This window comes from Octodon degus, unplaced genomic scaffold, assembly GCF_000260255.1.
Source record: "Octodon degus isolate 3935 unplaced genomic scaffold, OctDeg1.0 scaffold00005, whole genome shotgun sequence".
Lineage (NCBI taxonomy): Eukaryota > Metazoa > Chordata > Mammalia > Rodentia > Octodontidae > Octodon > Octodon degus.
This window is the reverse complement of record NW_004524581.1, coordinates 32,285,500-32,301,545: the sequence shown is the minus strand read 5'-3', so window position 1 is coordinate 32,301,545 and position 16,046 is coordinate 32,285,500. Positions and strand designations below refer to the sequence as shown.

General features: G+C 37.9%; 1 protein-coding gene across 1 annotated transcript in view; it reads right to left on the bottom strand.

Annotated features, from left to right (window-relative positions):
* Positions 1–16,046, bottom strand: part of LOC105742824 (uncharacterized protein C6orf10) — a 48,555-nt gene that overhangs the window by 14,192 nt on the left and 18,317 nt on the right. Inside the window, exons 3-6 of the mRNA XM_023722361.1 lie at positions 13,952–13,972; positions 13,216–13,233; positions 8,978–8,998; positions 5,652–5,672 (exon numbers count right to left, since the gene is read on the bottom strand). The gene's annotated coding sequence lies outside the window, so the exon portion shown is untranslated. The remainder of the gene's footprint in view (positions 1–5,651; positions 5,673–8,977; positions 8,999–13,215; positions 13,234–13,951; positions 13,973–16,046) is intronic.

Sequence of the window (16,046 nt, the reverse complement as noted above, 5' to 3'; positions counted from 1 at the left end):
TTCTTTGTCATGGAAGTATTTCACTTCTCCATTATACTTGAAAGAGAGTTTTGCAGGATATATAAGTCTGGGTTGGAATTTGTTTTCTTGCAAGACTTGCAGTACTTTGCTCCATGCTCTTCTTGACTTGATGGCTTGTGAAGAGAAATCTGCTGTTATTCTGATGGGTTTTCCTTTAAGGATCTGTTTCTTTTCTTTAGCAGCTTTTAGTGTACTGTTCCTATGCTGAATTTCTGGGATCTTGATTATTATATGTCTAGGTGTGGTTTTCATTGGGTTGATGTTATTTGGAGTTCTATATGCTTCGGTTACAGGAATGTCAGATCGTTGCCCCATGTTTGGGAAGTTTTCTGTTAATTACTTCTGCCTATATTCTTTTTATATCACTTGTATTGTCTCCTCATGGATGCCGGTTAGTCTCACATTGTTCACCTTTACATCATCTTGCAGGTATTGAATTATTTTTTCCTACATTCTAGTTGTTTTTAAGAGATCTTTTCTTACTTTTTCACTAGCTGCAATGGTGTCTTTCAGGTCAGAAAGTCTGTTTTCACTTTCACTCAAACAGTTTTGCCAGCTTGTGATTGAGGTTTTAGTTTCCTGTATATCACTTTGAACCTGTTTCATACATTGTATTTCTTTCCTAAATTGTTTATTCAGGGGTTCCATCATTTTTATATTCTGCTCTATTTTTTTTATCAGTGTATTCTTTAGAAGCACTTAGTACTTCTTTTTTTTTCCACTTAGTACTTCTTTGATTATAGTCATCACTAAACTTTTTAGTTCAGAAATTATTTCTGATCTGATTTCTATACCTTTCTGCAATTGTTTCTTTACTGCCAACGCTATTATTTCAGAGATATCTGGTATGTGATTTCCAGTTTCCTCAATGCTAGTGTCTTCTGCAATTGTACTGGGTGGATTTGGGGCCTGAGACTGCATTTTGTTCCTTTTGTTTGTCATTTTGTATACTACTGTCTTCTGACCCTTGGTGTAGAGCTTAGAGTTATTACCTTAGCACCAGGTCTGGATCTACGAAGTTCAGATTCCTCCAGGTGGGTGTTGCTCGGATCTAGCTGCTGTGCTCCACTTCTTTCTGCCGTAGTCCTTAGAGTTGAACCCTTTGTGTCACTCTGGCAAGATGTTCTGCTCCTGAAACATCTGGGTGGGTCTTGCCTCTAGCTTCTTTGCAGGGAGATCTGCTGAAGGGTTCCATGCTGGGCCTGCACTCTGGGTCGAATGAGGATCAGGTGGGCCCCAGGTGGTCTCATTCACACACCGGACCTGTGCTCTGGGTCTATTCAGGATCTGGTGGCCCTGAGTCATCTCATTCACACGCAGGGCCTGCACTCTGGGTCTGTTCAGGATCTGGTGGCCCTGGGTCATCTCACTCACAGGCTGGACCGGCGCTTCTGGTATATTCAGGATCCAGTGGCCCTGGGTCATCTCAATTACTCGCTGGGCCTTGGCTCTGGGTCTATTCAGGATCTGGTGGCCCCGGGTCATCTCATTCACATGCAGGGCCTGCGCTCTGGGTCTATTCAGGATCCTGCAGGCCCCAGGTCCTCTCACTCACTTGCCAGGTCTGTGCTCTGGGTCTGTTGAAATCTGCCTTTTAACTCCAATAGATTTTGTTGACCAAATTAAGCATTCTAAAATTTAATGAAACAAGCTTTTTTTTTTTTTTTTTTTTTTTTTGACAGACTCTCACCACATAATCCAGGCTGGGCTTGAACTTGCAATGTAGCCCACGCTGGCCTTAAACTGGGGGTGATTCTCCTGCCTCAGCCTCCTTAGTGATGGTATTATAGATTTGTGCTATCCGAAACAAGTTTTATTTTACTTACCCCTTCATAATTTCTTTCTTTCTTTTTTTTTGGCAGAACCGGGGATTGAACTCAGGTCCCTGTACTTGCCAGGGAAGTGCTTATTCTACAGAGCCATCTCCCTAGCCCATAATTTCATAAAATTAAAAAAAATAATTTTTCTTGTTGCACTGAGACATACCTTACTACTTGTAATATCTTCATCCTTGGTTATTTTAATGTTTTTCTATCTTGAAGTAACAAAATTTAGATTTCCTAGGATTTATTTTCCAGGAACCTCGCTGTCCCATAAAATGAGATCCACTTTTATTTCAACTTAACTTTGCAGAAGCAAGCCACAAATCATTGCTCCACCACAAAGTTAATGTCTTCTTCTAGTTTTAAGATAGTACACAGTCTTTTCTTTCTCTTGGACCTCATGGTCATCCTATACTTGCAATATAAATCTTCATAATGCAAAATGCATTTATTGCAAGCAGTAGGCCATACAACAAAATTGTAATGTAATAAAAACTTTAATCAAAACTTTGGGGATCCTTGTTGCTTTGTTACAGTCTGCCTGCCCTGAACTGTTGCTTCTCTGTGATGACAAGGCTCCATGCGTTGGAGCCAGCTGATTCTAGACTGAAACCTTTACTAACTGAGCTAAATAAACCTTTTCACTCTTAAAAAAAAAAAGACTTTGGGAATCATTGTAATTTATTTGACTGATTAAGCTTAATGATTAAAAATTTTAAATTGGATTGGTTTTTGCTGAAGATGAAAGCTATAAGGAAATAATTGTCACATTAATAATTCTAATTTGTTATATTTAATATTTAAAATAGAACATGGTCTTTATTAGTAAACTAATCTTAAGTTCTTAATTTAGTGGTCAACAAGGAGCACACAGTCAGACCTAGACTCTAAAACAAATCCATTAAGTGTGAGAAAGATGAATTATTAGAGTTGAATTATTAGAGTTTTCAAACCATTGTTTACATTTTAAAGGATTATATACCAGCTGAATGTGGAGATGAGAGGAGACTTGAGGGGATGATAATATTTTATGGTCTGGTTTGTCTTAAATCTTTTTTGAATTTTAAATTGAATCTTATACATTCAGTATAAGTAAGAATATAAGTTCTGTAAGAAAATATTTCAAAAGGATGAATTGAGGCACCAGGTATGGTGGTGAGCACCTGTAATTCCAGCTCTCTGTGAGATTAGACACAAAGATAGCAATTTTGATTCTGGTGACTTAGCGAGACCTTGTTTCAAAAGAAAATATAAAGATAGAGCTGGAGATAAAGCTCACTCTGAAGACCCTGGGTTCTGTGCTCAGTACTGGAGGAAATAAAGGTCAAATTGATTTTTTTGGCAGCAACTTTAAAAAACATTCACTAAACCTAATTACTCTCCAGGGTGTGGGGGAAATGGCTTGGGATCTTTCAGAGAACCATGTTATCTCTTAAGGTTCATCAGAATAAAGTTGATGCATGAAATTAGCCGCAGGCAGTGCTTTCTCTTTTTATAAGGAAAACATGGGAGAATAAAGTTCCATCATTTTCCTTGTGTGGGGAGGGCATTGAAGGGCTGTAGGCACAGAATGACTGCTGTGAAGGTGCACTGCTTTTAGACCATGAATCAGAAGAAAATGTTAGCTGCTTTCGGCTTCCTTTTCCTGCCCTCTCCTCTCCTTAACCCAGTCTCTTTCTAGAAAGAAGAATGAAACTTTAATATGATTAAATGTTAAATACCTATTTTGGGAGCATTGGCTCTATTTTGCCAGTGCTTGAAATATTTGAAATTGTTAAAATAGGTCTTACAGGTGTGCCTTATTTTTATGATGCTGAGGATTGAACCCAGGCCTACACTGCTAGACAAGTGCCCCCAGCACTGACTTCACAGCAGGCACTCAGTCCCTATTATTTCTCAAAGGTAAATTTAGTTAGAAAGCAAGCGAAAATCAATGAAATTTTGTTATTTTTCCCTATTAATGTGATTTAGAAATTCTTTAAAACTAAAGTTGTGATTTATTTTATTTTTCAATTTTTCTTGAGCAACTGGGGATTGAACTCAGGCCCTTGTGCTTGCCAGGGAAATGCTTATTCTACTGAGCTGTCTTCCTGGCCCCATAAAGTTGCGATGTACAAGTTTTTTATTTTTATTTTTTATCTTTTTTGGCTCCGAATGCCTTCAGGGCAGGTTTGGCTGGTTTGAGTTCTGGGAATCGAACCACAGCAACCTGAGCCTAACTGCTTTGTTGAAGCAGCCACTTAAAGAACTGAGCTAAGGGGCAGGCCCCCGAGTTTTTTATTTTAATTAAAAAAGAATTCTAAATTCTCAGCAAAGAACTAATGGAATTCAGAAGCCTATCTTCTTACGTTTTATTTTGCTAAGAGTCAGTGAGGAGATTCTTTTCCAGAATCTACAGGACAGCCAGAGATTATGCCTTCCTTTCATGTTTGTCTCTGTAGAGAAATATTTTTGAGGTAGATATTTAACATCTTTTTTTTTTCCAGTATGGGGATATTTAACATCTTAAAAGATTTTGTACAATAGGAACATTTAAAATGACCTTAGAAGCACAAGGCCAACTTTGGCCTAGAATCAGCCAGGCCAGAAAATAACGATAAGATACATTGTTGGAAGTGAGAGTAGACTGGGACCTCACCAGAGGACATAGTGCTAGAAATGAAATATGACAGATCTGTGGAGATTTCCTAGCTCACAGAACCCATGTTCCAGTGATCCCCTTTTGAGTAAAGTCAGAAACAAACTTCAGGGAGTATAAAATCATTTTTAGGAGGGCTGCTAGCCAAAGTTCAGCATCCTATTTTTATAGAGAGGGTTATTTTATGCCATTTAATTAATACAAAGACTTTGACCTTTACTTAAGTAATGATTTTACCAAAATTCAAACTATTTCATTTCTGGCTTTTCTTTGTACATAAGTTACCACCCTGGTTAGTTAAAAGGATGTGTCTTGTGGGTCCAATCTTACTTTGACATGTATTCTTTGACAATCTTAGAGGATTTCATTTTTCAGTAAAAATCAGTTCCCAGAGTTTAACACAGAGAAGACAGGCTCTGTTGTGATAGACTGCCTGGAAGTACATGCTGTGGGAATACACGGGAATGGGCTTTGGTAGTAGAATCAGACACAAGGCTGTTGTAATTTTCTATGAAAATGAAAACAGAGAAGTGGAAATGAAAACTAAAATATGAGGAAACTACATAAAAATGACTATTTTGGGGCTGGGGAGGTAGCTTGGCGGTCTAAGCACCTGCCTGGCAAGCACGAGGACATGGGCAGCAGAGTACCGCATGCTGTGCTGGCCCCTGGAACCGCAGGTGCGCCCTGCCAGCCCTGAAACCAGCTGTGGGTGGTGCATGCCTGTAATCCCAACGTTGTGGAGGCTGAGACAGAAAGATCGCTGTGCGTCTGAGCTGTCTAGTGAGACCCTGTACCAAATAAATAAACAATTTTGTGGTAGAAAAATTTGTTACTATTTTAAAAATGTATTTGGTTGTTACAGGGTCTTCACTATGCAGCTCGGCCTCATGGTGATTCTTCTGTTTTCAGCCTCCCTAGCGCTGGGATTACAGGCCTACATCACTAACTCTGGCTCAGCCCACCCTGGGGGTGGGGCTGGTGTGGCATGTGGTGCGGGGGAATTGAACCATGGTCCCGTTGCCTGCCTAAGCTTGCCTAAGCAGGTGCTTCAGTCCACTTAGCTATCTTGCTGCCCTAAAAACTTGTAATTCAATAAAATTTGGGAACAAAGACTCAAAAGTTCTAATCACAGGAATGGATAACATAAAGGAATGTGCCAAACTTACCTATTTTTCCAAGAGTGTCCACTGAAATAGACAAAGGTAAACACATCAGTAAGTGTTGGACTTTCCTCCTTCCCAACACCCAACCTCTTCATTGGGCAGAATCTGTTACTAAATCTGTGTTCAGTGTAGGGAGGCTTCATTCCCCTCTCTCTTCCCTCTGCACTGTGATGTACAAAGACCTTGTGATAAACTACTTCAGTGGCCTTTAGTTTTCATTAATAACTAGGAATTCTGTTAATTCCAAATGTACAGTTTTTTGCAGGGTGTGGTGGCACACACCTAGAAAGCACTCTAATAGACACTCTTATTGGTCTTTTTACTAATACAATTAATAATAATTTTCCCCTTGGGACAAGCATACCTGCACCACTGCTAGCTCAAGCTGGTGGAAACATACTGATTCTTAAAAGCCTTAGAATTCTTAGAATTGTAAAGGAGCATTTGCCTCGATTTAAAGTCACCAGCTGCATTAGCCCTTAACCAGAAAGTCATCCTATCTTGTGAGTTGGGAATGGGCTACCTCTAACTGTGCAATCCTATCTTATGAGTTAGGAATGGGCTACCTCTAACTGTGCAAGTCTTAGATGATAACTTCCAATATAACGTGTTTTCCCCCCCATGAGTCTGCATTGAAAAATATGTTGGTTAATGTTATGGCTTGTATCTAGATGTCTGCCCAAAGTCTCTTGTACTCACAGGGTGGGCTTTTTGAAGGTGACTGGGTCTAGGGTGTGTGATACTGGGATTAAGGGTGTATGATGTTTGGATTAGTCCTCTAGTTGTATTAGCGTAGTTCTGGGTGTGGTTGATTGGATTTACCAAAGAAGGAACCCCTACCCTGAGAGTAGGTGACACCAATCAGTAGGCTTGTAGTCTGGAGGGAATGTAAAGGGACTGCAGGGAGCTTGCTGCCCCTGCTGCTTCCTGCCTGGCGCGCCACGTGCTGTTTCTCCTGTGCCATGTGCCGCTCTGCCTTGGAGCCAGCTGACTGTGGCCTGATACCTCTACAAACTGAACTGAAATAAACTCCTTTCCTCCTTTAAACTTGTGGGTCTTGCATATTTTGTCCCAGCTTTCAGAAAAATAACCAAGAGAGTGTAGCAATCACCTCCATCAATAATCTTAGCTAGATCTTCTGGATAACTTACTCTAGTTCCTACATCAGCCCTTGCCACTTTGCCTTGGATTTTTAATGTTTTGGAAATGCTTCCTTTCCTTAAACCTTATGAAGTAATTTTTCTAGCTTCAAGCTTTTCTTCTGCATCTTTACTTCTTCATAGAACTGAAGGACTTAGATCTTGGGTTTGGATTAGGCTTTAGTTTTGGGGAAGGTTTGATCAGACCACTGAATCTCTATCTGCAGCAAGGCTCTTTTGCTTTCTGTTCATTTGAGCGTTCACTGGAGTAATACAGTACTTTTAGTTTTCTTCAGCTTAACACTTTGCATTAACTATAATGTGAGTGTTTCTGTTTTTCTTTTTAGTGCTGTTATGCTTTATTTCTCATTATACTTCATTTCTCTAAGTCTACATCTTGGCTGTGTGGCAAGGGGCCTAGCTTTCAACCTGTTGTGGCTGACATACATCTTCCCCACTAGGCTTAGTCATTTTGCACTTGTGATTTAAAATGAGTGATGTGTGACTCTTTTTACTCAGATATTTGGAGGCCATTGTAAGGTTATTAATTCGCCTAGTTTCAATACTGCTGTGTGTGAGAGAACAGGGAAAGTTGAGCAGGGGGAGACATGGTCAGTGGAACAGTTAACACATACATTTTTGATTGCTTGCCATCTAATACAGGTGTAGTTCATGGTGTCTTAAAATAATTGCAATAGTCAGGATCATTGACCAAAGGTCTTTAAAACAGAAATAATAATAATGAAGTTTAAAATATTGTGAGAATTAGCAAAATATGATCCAGAGATACAGTGTGGTACAATTGGAACTGATAGACCTGCTTGGTGAAAGGTTGGCATAAATCTTTAATTTGTTAAAAAAAAAAAAAGCCAAAAGCAACAAGATGAGATGTACCTGTCCTTGTTTTCTTACTTTTCCTTAAATATTCTGGAAGTGTTCCTACCTCAGAGTGCTTATATTCTCCTCGGAAATATTCCCCTTTGATATCATAGCTAATTCTCTTTTAGGTCTCATTTAAGTTTTGTCAATTACTGAGAATGAAATGCTGAATTTAACTGTAACATGAGTTTTTGTTTTTGTTCTTAGTTCTGTTGTGCTTTATTTCTCATATATGTAAAGTATTTGAAGCATCGTTGTTTAGTGCACATATATTTAGATTTTTTTTGTGTGTTACTTCATATTGAGCCCAAGGCCTTTGGACTGAACAACACCAATAGTACATTTTTGTCTTTCATTTTGAGATGAGGTCTTACTAAGTCACTTAAGTGGGCTCAAACATGCTATCTTCCTGCCTTGGCCTTGGAATTATAGGTGTGTATCACCACACCAACAAGTTACACCTTTTATATACTTTGTTAATTTTTGTGTAATTTGTATATTTAGATTTATTATTTTTACTCAAATGAAATCATAAATGTGTATAATTGCCTGAGTGTTATGGAAGGAGGTCTCGATTAAATTATTTTAGGGAGGGAGAGTTACAAAAGGCTTCTTGGCCTGTTTTCTTTTTGGCACCAGTGATCGAACTCAGGACCTCACACTTGCAAAACCCTTTCTTTTTGCAGTAGTGGTGGTCCAAGATTAGAAAGGAGAGGACAAGGTAAGCCTTTATTTTTTATCCTTAATTTTACCTTAGTGCTTTCTCTGTTTTCTTTGCAGTCTGTCCCTCCTCAAACTCTTACTTGCTACATTTAATTTTATTATCTCTACTATTTATCTTTGGGGATTTTGTTTTGTGACTTTCTAGTTTCAGACTAAAATATAAAATTTTTATGTACTATTTCCATGATCTTTCCTGTGGCTACAACATATTTTACCAGCATGGTTTTCCCTTTTTTCCTCTTTTGTAAATTATGTCTTATTTTTAACCAAAGGAACACTTCCCCTATTTGTCTTTTGCTTGTGGTTTCCTACTCTTGTGGGCCTTTGTTTAAACTAAAACTAAAACCAAACCGACTAACCAACCAACCAACCACCTACCCACCCATCCACTCACTACTGCCACCAGTGCCACCAACAATCAAAAGGACTCTTTGTAGAAGAACATGAGAAAATATGGAGGAAAAGAAATGGGAAATACTTTGATTCTCAGGGTCTAGAGTGGTGAGATGTGAGAACTGTCCGTGCCAAAGAAGGAACCCAGATGCTACACAAGACTAGAGGAAACAGAAGAAGATAGTAGGAACTTACAGGCTGCTATTGGAGCAATTGCTACAAAAGAAAATAAAAACAAATTAGTTTTTTTTTTTACTGAAAAATTATGCGTTGAGTTTGAACATTCCCTTAGAATAGAAAGAACTTTTGGGAAACACTAAATCTTTGAAGAATATGCTATTCTTCATTAAGTCAGTTCTGTCCACTTGAATAACAAATAACCAGGCCATATTGGAAAGTGTTTATGAGGTCACTTTTTCTAATGAAATAAATATTTCAGAATATTCCTAACCTGGGCAAAGTGTTACATAATCTTTGGAGATTAATTAAAATTAGATTACTCTCTTTATAATCTTTCATTGTTTTGGGGTCTCTTGATATTCTTTTTTTTACATAGTTATGTGGGTACTCATTGTATTTTTTTTACAGTATAGAAAATTCATTTGTAATTATCTTTAAACTTTGGCTATGATAAATGTGTTTCTTTCTGGTAATATCCGAGGTTTTATTCAGAATTCTTAATCTGGCTTGGGAAAAGCATGTGTTAGGAAACATTTCTGGATAATTTAGAATAATTAACAGAATTATAAAAGAGAAAGTGAATTTATATGGGAAGCTTATATCTTATTTTGGACTGTTTACTTATTCTGAACTTGTTTGTATCTTCTTCCAAATTTATATATTGAGGCCGGGGAGATGGCTTAGTGGAATAAGTGCTTCCTCGGCAAGCACAAGGACCTGAGTTCAATCCCCGGTTCCACCAAAAAAAAAATAATTAAAAAAAAATTTATATATTGAGCTCCCAGTCCCCAGTTGAGTGGTATTCAGCGGGAGAGCCCTGGAGAGCTAGTTAGGTCATCAGCGTAATAACCCTTCATCAGCAAGATTAGTGCCTGTATAAGAAGACACGTGATTTTCTCTGCCGTGTGAGGATACAAAGGAGGCACCTGTCTCCAAACTAGGAAGAGAGCTCTTAGCAGGACCTGTGTCCATTAGCTACTTGATCTTGGAATTCCCAGCTTCCAGACTGAGAAATATTTAAATATGTGTTAGTTCATATATCCTGTTACTGAATATTGTAAACTAAAATACAGCCTTTGCTACAGTATCAGCAAACCATGTGATCATGGGGCACGGAAACAAGTGTTCTTGCTTGCACATCCAGGAGGTGCTAGAAGGCAGTAAGGCAAAGATGGGTTAATGACAAGGAATATTTTATTTTATTTTATTTATTTTATTTTTTGGCAGAACTAGGGATTGAACTCAGGCCCTTGTACTTGCCAGGCAAGCGCTTATTCTGTTGAGCTATCTCCCTGGCCCCAATGACAAGTAATCCTAAAGCTGTTAATTTCTTGAATCTTTTATAAAGTCCTATATGTATAATGGTAAATTATGTCTAAAGTGGGAAAAATGGAGGGAAATTTAGCCCCTTTTCCCTTTCAGTTTTTGTGAGAATTTAAAACTAATAAAAGGAGTTAATGCTGATTTTAATTTAAATTTTTCTTCCTTTATCTTTCATATGATTTTTGTTCTATTCTCTTAGTCCTTCCTAGGTTTTTGTACTTATTTATTCCTTGCCTTATTTAGAAACTACATGAGCTAGTTTTTTTTCGGAACCGGAGATTGAACTCAGGCCCTTGTGCTTGCCAAGGAAGCACTTATTCCACTGTGCTAGTTTATGGTAGGACTGCTGTGGTTCATGTCTAGGTGCCCCCAGTGCCTCGTGTGCTTGTAGGCCTGGTTTGTAGAAGGTGGCTGAGTCAAGGGTGTGCCATAGCCAGCTTGCTGTGAAGTGGTGGGGTCTGCTTGGGGGAGGGGGAGGGAAGCAGGTGGCTGGAGGCTAGCTCAGGAGGATGCATCCACCTCAATGCTTCCCTCACTCTCTCTGCTCTCTGGCCACTGTGAGGTGAGTAGCTTTCCTTTAAGGCAGGCCCTTCTCCTATGCTGTTTCTACTTGGAGCAAGGCCATTCATGTAGGGACTGGGAATTCTGAAAATGTCAACCAAATAAAACTCTGCACCCTCCTGTCAGTGATGGGTGTCACATATTGTGTTTCAGTGATGAGGAAAGTGACTGAGACAAAGATTTCTATTTTTCTTTTTTTAATGATATACTCATATTGTGCATATCCTTTTTATTCTTTGCATCAGTAGAGTTTTTCACTTAAAATCAATAATTTTAGAAAATGTAGAAGAATCTGAATACAGAAAAGATAGGAAATACATCACTTAGATTTTGCATTAACATAAGTGACTATAGCCAGTTACAGCACCTGGCCTGAGCCACCGGGATAGTCAGAGGATAGCAGAGCTGTCAACCAAGCAACACAATGCTGGGGTTTGAAAAGAACTATAGGATCAATGAAACACAAAGTTCAGGCTTCCAAAAGTTCAGTTACTACTCATATTCTTTATAGTGAGAAAGAAAAAGAAATCTTTAGCCAGCCACTCTTTTTCCTAAGAAAGAAACTGCAAGAAAATATGACAGATTAACCACTCTTTTGTTTTTGTACAGTAAACTAAGCCTAGAGAATAGAAAATTAGTATATACATAAGCTTCACAAAAACTAGGTAACTAGTGATGGAGGATGGTCATATTAGGAATTTTTAATATTTAAATTTTATTTTTGGATATCAAACATTAACTTCATGTAATTATGAATAAACACTATTAATGAATTATGAGGTAATAGTTCCTGTAAAGACTTACTACAATTAGATAAAATTTATTTTTTGCTCATAGCTCATTTAAGAAAAGGTTGAAAAATAATCATGTGATAAATGGCTGGCTCTTTCACAACACATGAAGTCCTTGGAATAGCTAAAGTCAATTTAGAAGAATTTCTTTATGTGTGCAGGTGGACAGAATATGGAAAACTGCTGAAAGAGTGATGAATTCATCAGAAAATCTCACTAAACCAAAGTCATTAAACAAAATTTGTTAATGCTAATGCTCCTAAAAAGTGTAGAATGGACAAAAGTTTTATCATTTGAGAAAAACTTCCCAGCTCCTTCACAACACATGAAGTCCTTGGAATAGCTAGTCAATTTAGAAGAATTTCTTTATGATGACCAGACTAAAGACTAAGCTAATAAAAAGTATTTCAGAATCCTGCATCAAAACATGGAAAAGTAGATCCTTTTTTGGGGGGGTCTTACTTTATTTATTTATTATGTGTTTAGTACAGGATGTACAGGGTCTCACTACACAGATTGGACTTGTAGCGGTCCTCCTGTTTTCAGCCTCCTAAGCGCTGGGATTGCAGGCAGGTGCCACCACACCCAGTCTCAGCTGCCATCTCGGTGCACCCCTAGGGCAGGGCGACACGGCCTGCAGGGGACTGAACCCTGGTCCCTGTGCTTTAGTTGGTTGAGCTATCTGGCCAGTTCATCTGAGGGTTTTAGGAGTATAAAGTCTCTCTTTCTGATAGGTTTGGTGAGGTTCTCACCACCAATAATTGTAACAAGAAAAGTCTATTTTAAGAGAGACAGATGAGGAAACAGTAAGTACATACACATTTATTTGTTAGAATCTTGAGGGGATGTGGGCTGGTGAGATAGCTCAGTGAATTAAGCGCCTGCTGTGGCAAGTGCAGGAGCCAGGGTTTGATCCCTGGCCCCATATGCCGCGCTGGCCCTGGCCCTGGCCCTGGGGCAAGCTGAGCTGGCAACTGTCCTCGGGTGTGGTGGCGCACGCCTGCAATCCAAGCACTGGGGAGGCTGAAGATGGAGGATCACTACAAGTATGAGCTGCATAGTCGGACCCTGTACCAGCCACATAAAGGAAAAAAAATTGAGGGGAAGGGCAAAATTCTGTTTTCGTTGGTGAAGTATTTCTTTTGAGAAAGCTTTACTGGAAAGTATGTTAAAGTGGAGTCTTGAAGTACACTAAGAAGGAGGAGTTTGAAGGTGCCTTATTCAAAGTGAGATTTTACGATTTTTCTGCTTTCTGTCTTTCTGAAAGGGTTAATTTAAATGGGGTCAATAATAACGTGAAAGTATAGTTTTTTGGCCCAAACATTTCTAGCATTAATTGTACATGAGATTTCCTCTTCATTAAGTGAAAAATACATGTCTTAATTTTTCTATTCTTTATTCTTGTTTGTATACATTCCTTTATTGCTAGTCATTGTGCATATTGTTTTTAAATTCGTAAGTACTTAAGAGGATACTAGATACTAGGGAAGCAAATGGGGTTGGAGAATGTCTGTGTAAAATATTTTATTTCAGGGAAAATTTTGTCAAAGATCAAGAAATAGATGAATGATAACTTACCAAAAGGTATTGGAGTTACTGGCAGAACAACATGAAACAAAAATGTATTAGCAGAATTTCTGGATCGAGAACATAGTTTCAGTCCTTGCTCTTTCCAAGGGGTTAATAAAGAGATCTTGGAAGATACAAAACCTCTCCCTCCCCAAATATTTGTGAGGACGTAAGAGGCGCTAGCGTTTCTTAAGGGACGGTCTCTGTGTGACTGACTATGGCATATGTTTTTCTATATTATCTAATAGGAAGGTTTGTTGCAGAGAACTAAACAATTTTGAAGGTGAATGCTAATTGCAGTTAATTATTTTTCTCACACTTAACCTCACTGCTTTCTTTTTTATTCCTCTTTGGTATGTTCTTTATATCTTTCCTTTTGGCCATATGGAAAATTTTATTCGTTGTTAAAAGCTACTAGAAAAATTTTAAGAAAATAAAAATGCATCTTTCCTGCTTATTTTCCTAATCAACTGTTTATTCTTTCCAGAAAGTTTAAACTCAGCAGAATAGTAAGCAGAGGAGGGGATATTCATAAGTAGAAATGCTAAGTGGAATTTAGATATGAGTTAGGAAAACTTTTCCCCACTTTGGGATCCCCATTTATACCAGATTGATTGATTGATTGATTGATTTAGCAGAACCAGGGATTGAACTCAGGCCCTTGCGCTTGCCAGGGAAGCGCTTATTCCACTGAGCCATCTCCCCGGCCCCTTATACCAGATTTATGAAAAGAAAAGGAACTTACTGATAGGAACTGCTACATGTGCTAAAATTCAAATACAAATTATTAATTTGGGTTGACACTAATAACAGACTTGACAATAATAGGATTGTTATATTTTTTAGACAGGAAAGTTTCTAGGATTAAAAAAGAAGAGAAAGCCCCAAACCTTTGATAATGTTACTTTTATTTTCATTTTCTAGCATTATAGTCATTTTGAAAGAGTGAAAAAAAGATGTAATTTTTTTTTTCATCATTAAATTTTGTTGGAGAATGAAATAGCACAGAGCAAGAAAAACCTCATTTCCGTAGCTTTTGCTTTCAGTGTTCCCTCTTGGAGCTTGTTGCTTTATTTTTCATGAATGTTCTACTTTTCTGTCATTTCTACCATGTATTTAATTGAAAATATTCTTTTTGTTGAAAAATCAGTAGAGCCAACTCAAGAGATTTTTAAAAGTCTCACCCTCAAGTACTTGTCAGTTTCATTTTCTAGGTAATTAGTAAACAAAGAGGATGAATTAGTGAGCTGTATGCAGAGATCAATAAGCCCCGTGGTGCTAGCACAGTAGCCGCAGCTGTCCTGTCCCCTTGGCTGCTTTGTCATTGCTGTATTCTAACTGTGTGAAGTCTTGTTTGCATCTAGTGAGACATTTTAACTTACAAGAAAAAAATTATCATGTTTATTTTCTCAATAATCGTTGTGGTCTCTGCTTTCTATGAGATCATACCTATTCCAGCAGAATTCTGCTAACTGGAAGTGGATATGAGAGTTTTGCCTTTGAAATGCAAACAGCCACATTCAGCACAACCCTACAATGAGCAGGTAGCTTACGTATCAGACAAAGGGAATTTCTGAGAATTTCAAGTTATCATTAGTGTGAGACAACTTGCATTTCATTAATACTTTTCAGTGAATTAAGATAGAAAAACATTTTAAGTAGTTGTAGAACATATTTTTTACATGTAAGAGCTCCATTTCCAGAGTACGAGGAATGAGTTACTTCCCCTTCTATTTTTCTTAACCATACTGGATGTGAAATATGTCACTAATGTTTAAATTCATATGTAAACTTGGCGAGGGCAGAGTCTTTTTATTTTGGTCCCTGCCATGTTCCTATGATAGGCCCTGAATAATTGTTTTTTATTCTATGCAAAAATACAAAATTTCTAAACAAAATAATAGAATACTAAGAATTAATACATTATATATTGTTGTCTTCAGAGTAGTTACTCGGGGTACTGAGTAGTTACTCAAGATGATGCATGAAAACTTCTCCAAGTGATGTTAATACAAACCTTCCTTTTCAGCGAACTAAGAGAAACTAATAGTGTAGCTATCTTGTATTTTTTTTTTTTGGTTCACTAATTGTAATTTTTTATTTTAAAGAGAATAAACAATAAAAATGATACAGAATTTAAAAATAATGTGATATGAAATTGACAGTGGTTATTATGTTGAATATTGTTATCTTCAAAGTAGTTGCTCAATTCCCAGACATAGGTATACAAAAATTGATCAAACAATATAAGCACTCACTTCCTTTCAGTGAACTAGTAGAAATTAGTAGTACTGTTATCTCAGCTATCTTGTGTGTATATATGTTTTTTTTACCCTTACCCCTCATACCAATTGTTCCTTCCTTTTTTTTTTTTATTTGTTCCTTCCTTTTGAGCAGTTTCTTTTTTTTTCGCAATACTGTACCTTTTGGATCTTATTTACTCTTTTATTTAGTTTCTTATAATAGGGAGATAATATGATGTTCATACATGTGGTTCTGATTTATTTCACTTATGAGCATGATCTCTAGTTGCATCCATTTAAAAAAATGTATTTAGTACAAGGTCTATGGATTCTGACTACGTAGATTGGACTTGTAGTGATCCTCCTATCTTCAGCCTTCCAAGTGCTGGGATTACAGGCACACGCCACCATGCCCAGTCTTAGTTGCCATCTCAAGGCACCCTGGGGGCAGAGCTGGTAGGGCACACTGGAGATTGAACCCCAGTCCACTGAGCCCATTTGTTTTTTGGCAGAACTGGGGATTGAACTCAGGCCCTTGCACTTGCCAGGCAAGCGCTTATTCTATTGAGCTAGATCCCTTGTCCCCGCCCCCCCCCC